Source organism: Oreochromis niloticus, linkage group LG16 (genome assembly GCF_001858045.2).
Source record: "Oreochromis niloticus isolate F11D_XX linkage group LG16, O_niloticus_UMD_NMBU, whole genome shotgun sequence".
In the NCBI taxonomy this organism is placed as follows: Eukaryota; Metazoa; Chordata; class Actinopteri; order Cichliformes; family Cichlidae; genus Oreochromis; species Oreochromis niloticus.
The window spans coordinates 25,021,878-25,027,141 of NC_031987.2; the positions used below are offsets into that span (position 1 = coordinate 25,021,878).

General features: G+C 47.2%; 1 long non-coding RNA gene across 1 annotated transcript; it reads right to left on the reverse strand.

The window, feature by feature from the left end:
• Positions 1–4,550: 4,550 nt before the first annotated feature.
• Positions 4,551–5,264, reverse strand: LOC109194907 (uncharacterized). The gene is made up of 5 exons (XR_002056654.1): positions 5,207–5,264; positions 5,015–5,074; positions 4,869–4,919; positions 4,705–4,755; positions 4,551–4,591 (listed from the first exon to the last, which is right to left on the reverse strand). It is a non-coding gene; the product is annotated as an uncharacterized LOC109194907 (long non-coding RNA).

Below are 5,264 nucleotides of genomic sequence, written 5' to 3' on the forward strand. Positions count from 1 at the left end.
TTTTTATTGGTCTTTGACAGTTCCTCGTACATGGGTTGAAAAGAAGTATAAATCCACACAATATTCGCGGGCACAGTATTCATGGAGCGTTCACAGTTTTCCAAAACACACTTTACAAAATGAGTTTTCCCACACCCGCTAGGCCCCACAATGAGACAGGAAAAAGGCACTTTCAGTCTGTGATCAAAATCAGTTTCCTCCATTTTAGAAGAAAACAAAGATAATTAAACAAACAAAACAAACAAACAAAACAACACTAGTACCCGAAAGGCAGAGTTGTGCCGTCTGGAAAGAGGCGCCTCTTGTCGTAGACCACGCGAAACTTTTTCTGAAATGTTCTGTTTTTGAGCACAAACCCTCTCTTATCCCTCTGAATGCCGTGCTGTGGGGTCTCGAGCTCCGCCTCCTTCATACCAGAAAGGTAACTTTCCACCAGCTCGCTCATACTGTCAAAATTGACCCGCTCGCAACATTCTCTCGTCTGCGTTATACCTTTCATTTTTACCACAAGTTTCTTCTTGTTTCTGGTCCTGTAGGCGTAGCTCTTTGGACCTGCGGAGACAAATTCCTGGATGGTGTCCCCGCGTAATTCGTCCGTGAGATCCCCAAGAAAATTGCCCAGCTCTAAAGGTTCCTCCCCTCTTTCACTATGTAGATCAGAGAGTCGGTGTCGGTGTACAGAACGTTGCGCTGCAATTTTTCTAAATACTCGTAGAGTTTTAGGCGGGCGTAGGCTGTGGTGAAAGCCGCGATGAAAACGTTATTGGACGCGCCGGGAGGTATCACGCAGCGCTCGTTATAGCTCCACTGAATTAACGCCACGTCCTGTTTTTTGGCCTTTAAAAAAGAGACGTGTTTAAAGTCGTACTGGCCGGAAAAGACGTAGTTAAAAAACTCACTGGGTTTTCTGACCAGAGTGGTCTGAGTCAGGTTGGTTCTCTGAGCAAACTTTCCCCAGAAACTGTTGAGACACAATTTCGATACCTGTCTTTTGGCCGGGTTCACCTCGATTTTTGACGGGTCTAAACGTATGCCCTGATGCCTGTGGTACTCTTCCACGTATTTACTCCTCGCCTCCTCGTCGCGAGCTTCCGGAGGATAGCCGGAAGCTTCCTGTTTGCCTTTGAGAAAAGTGTTAATATAGCCGGCAAAGATGTCGCTGCTGCGCTGATCAAAGTGCCAGACCTCTGTGATTTTAGCCACCCTGTAACCCAGTTCTAAGGCTTTGTTAAACTCGACGGTGACCCAGACCCTGTGAGAGCTCTGGCCTCGTCGTCATGAGGGCACGGGCCGCTTTGGTGATTAGTCTCGGCGCAGGTGCGGCAGAGGGAAAATATTAATTTACCTCCGGGGGTTTTGTACGGTAGAACGGGGAAATAGAGCCCGCGTGGCGGGTAAACGGTGGCTCTGATCAGCCCGAAATAACGGCGAGGGTCTACAAAATTCTCTCTGATGATTTTCGGGTGATGGAGAGGGTAAGCGCGCTTGGCGTTGACGTAAGGGTACAGGGATGTGACGTCTATGTAATACACATTTTCTCCGGGCGAGGCGCTGTAACGCAGCCTCAAGGCCGAAGTGCGTCCTCCGTAAAGGCCCGAGCGAGGAGACAGAGGTTCCGGAGCTTCGTAGCTTTGCAAAAACTTTTTAACCTCCTCGTTCGATTTTCTCATCTCGCTCCACTCGTGCTCCCACAGCGTGACCGTGCGGACTCTGTAAACGTTTCTCAGCTCCCGGAGCCTCGCCTCGGTAGAGGCATGCAGGTTCCCGTAAGGAGTGCGGGTCAAAGGGCAGATTTCCTCGGGCATGTAGCACTTTGGACACCCGTGATAAAAGCACCCCAGAAATTCCCACACCCACTTTTCACCATCAATCAGCGCGTATCCGTCAACATAGTGCGGACCTATTTTTTTCTCCCCTCCCGTTGTGAGAGCGTGTTGAATGGGGATTTTCTGAGAGCGAGATACCCACTCCAGCCACTGAATGGACGCGTGCGAATAGGCTTTGGACGTGCGTCCGTAGTTGTCGGGCGAGGGGCTGGCCAGAGTGTTTTTGGGAAGGAAATTGGTGAGAAACACTTTCATGCAGGTGGAAGCTATAGTGACGCAGCTGAAAGGGTCGATTTTAGTTTCGCCTATGAACCCGTCTCTGAACTTTATGCACGCCTCCCTCAGGATATTAACGTCGTTTTGACAGTAATACAGCGACTCTTTTTCAAAGTTAAAGACGCCTCGGGAGGCCTCGCCGTGCCAACGCAGAAACTCCTCTCGTTCAGAGACGGACATGCACTCTACCCCGTAATCCGAAGGAGGGGGGTACGGGCCCACGTATTTTAAACGGCCCCGCGAGCTGAATTTGTGGGGAAAAAAACCCTTGGATTTATCCTCGAAGCCTAAAGCTTTGGGCATGGCGCTGAGACGCATGGTGAGGAAAGAAAGCGAGTCTATGAATTTGAGAAGGAAATCGGATTCTGTGAAACATATAATTTTACTGCCTTGCATGATGAGCGAGGGCGTCATGCCCTCCCCCACCAGGTGGCTTAGAATTATGTAGCTGTCGAACCCTTTCGCATTGTGCGCGATGAACGTGGTCTCTCTGTATCTTTTCCTTCTGTATCTTTGAACAAACTTTTCAACGCAGTCTACACCGTATGCGTGCCACTCTTCTCCTTCTAGCGATTTTGTGCACACTAGGTAAGGGACGTGCGTCCCCTCCCGGTCTGGGAAGGTTTCAAAGTCATAAAAGATTATGGAAGCGGTATCGAGGCTTTCGTGTTTCAGAGGTTGAATGTAACACAGGTGCTGATTTTCGTCGGGAGGAAGCTCCGCGCGGCAGATTTTACATATGGCTGCTGTGCACCTGTGCTTCCCGCGACGGGAGAGGAGTTTGCAGTCAGGGCATTTATACATTTGTTGACAAACGCTGAGGCCGGAACTAGAGTGAATTCTGGGCTGTTTGTGCTTCAAGTAACACTCGCGAGTGCGACATGACCTGTTACAATCCGGACAGATTACAGTGTCCAGAAAGTGTGCGGGGCATGCGGGGTCGAAACAGAGATTGCAGCGATTTTGGCAGACGTGTTTCTCCAGGATATGGTACCCGCGGTGACACTCCTCGCAAATGTACGGGACTCCTAAAAATGTTTTTAGATTTTTTATCCCGTAATAGTGATGCCGGAATAAGAATAAGTACAGCGGGTGAGGAGTGTTTGGGGACTCTGTTTCGATTAGCGAAAGAGTCCTGTCCTCGGGAGGGCGGTAAAACACAACGATTTTACGATTTAGTATTTGCTCAAATTTATCTATGTCGGTGAGGGTTACCTGGGTCCGTTCGCTCAGCCCCGCTAAACGCTGCAGGGCCTGTTTATCTGTGAAATGAGGCTCGGTGAGGTGAGCCAAGTTAATGGCGAAGCACAGATTATCGTTTTTATTTTTTACCACGTACAGACAGCGCCGCTTTTTGACTATAATTTCATCATCTAACGTTTTGTGAATCTTTTTACGCGGGCCTCCGCCGCCTCTAGGATTTCTGATTACTTGTGCAACAATTTCTAGGGGAGAGCCGACCACGATCGCGCCGTTTGATTGTATCAGCCTGGCCAACAGGTTCTCAAAAGCCGGTACAATGTTTTCGCCGCGATCGTCGACGTTAAAAACGGCGTGATTTCGCGCGTGCTCGCTGATAATCTCCAGTTGAACCCGATCATTACGACTAACTTCCGGTCTCACCCTATCCGCTAGATCTACAAAATTGTCCCTGACGTCGAGGTAAAATTGAGCGAGGTCGGCCGCGTCATCCTGAGAGGGAATGTTAAATACTCGCCTTATTTCAAAATTATTAAATTGTTCACGGCGAGTCACCGCATCGTTCTGTACCCGAGATCCTCCTCCTCCGTGTTGATGTTCTGCAGGCTGCTCCTCCGCAGGCTGCACCTGCTCCTGCCGCTCCTCCGCAGAGCGCTCCTCCCTCTGCTGGTCGTAGAGCTGAAGAGCATTTTCTAACGGCTGCAGAGGGTCAAAGTTCAGTCGGTCGGCACGCCGTTCGTTTTCAATGTTTTGAAGGAGGGCCTGCAAAGCGTTTTCTAAAGGCTGTAGGGGGTCGATCGGTGGTGCTATATGATCATCGTCTCTGTTCAATTCTGCCACGGCTTCCAACAAAGCGTCAGGAATGCTGCGTTCTTCCGACATGATTTTCTTTATTTCTTAATTCACAGACTTTTACATGTGTATGCTTTTACTTTGCATCCCTTTTACAGATCCTTGTGTCGATATATTGATGCATATGCACGGACGGTTATGGCGTACATGAATTTGAGGTCTCCGAGGATCCTCCTCTTATGAAGTCTGTAAGAAAAGACAAAACAAAATGTATTTTTTACTCCTTCGAAAGGACGATCGTGTTTTGCACAAACGTTTTATTTATTCTTGCTGTATAAAGTTGAGAGTAAAAAAAAACCACACATTTTTTAAAAAATTTTATTTTATAGAGCGGAGAACTTTATTAATACAACATAATTATTTATTAGGGCCGATTCACCCCCCCCCCGTCAAGGATGGTTCCTCCGCCTGATTTTCTGTATCGGTTGGTATATTCTCTGTCGAGAAAAACAAGAGAAAAAAGTTTAAGAAAACACATTGTACCTCTCCGGGTCAGCATGCGCGGCATATCCTTCATATTTTTAAAAAAAAGAAAAAAACTTTTATTTACCTCGCTCCTCCGCCCTATCGTCTATAGCGGGGGTTTGAATGGGTATATTCTCTGTCGAGAAATAAAACAAAGAGAAAAAGTTTAAGAAAACAAATTGTCTCTCTCTGGGACGGCATGCGCTGGTTATCCTTCGTATTTTAAAAAAGAAAAAAACTTTTACTTACCTCGCTCCTCCGTCCGATTGTCTGTAGCGGGGGTTTGAATAGGTATATTCTCTGTCGAGAAAAACAAAAGGGAAAAAGTTTTAAGAAAACAAGGGAGGGGTGGATTATCCTTCGTATTTTTAAAAAAGAAAAAAACTTTTATTTACCTCGCTCCTCCGCCCAATTGTCTGTAGCGGGGGTTTGAATAGGTATATTCTCAATCTCGGCTTTGAAGAAATAAAACAAAGAGAAAAAAGATTAAAAAACTTTCTAGCACACGTTATACCACTCCAAGTTGGGAGGGGCGGTATAGCATGCTCCGCTTTTCGAATACGTTATTTTGTAGAAATATTGTTTACCTTCGGATTTAAAAGGTATTTTCCTGCAGTTCTCCTGGTATGCGGTGACGAAAATAAC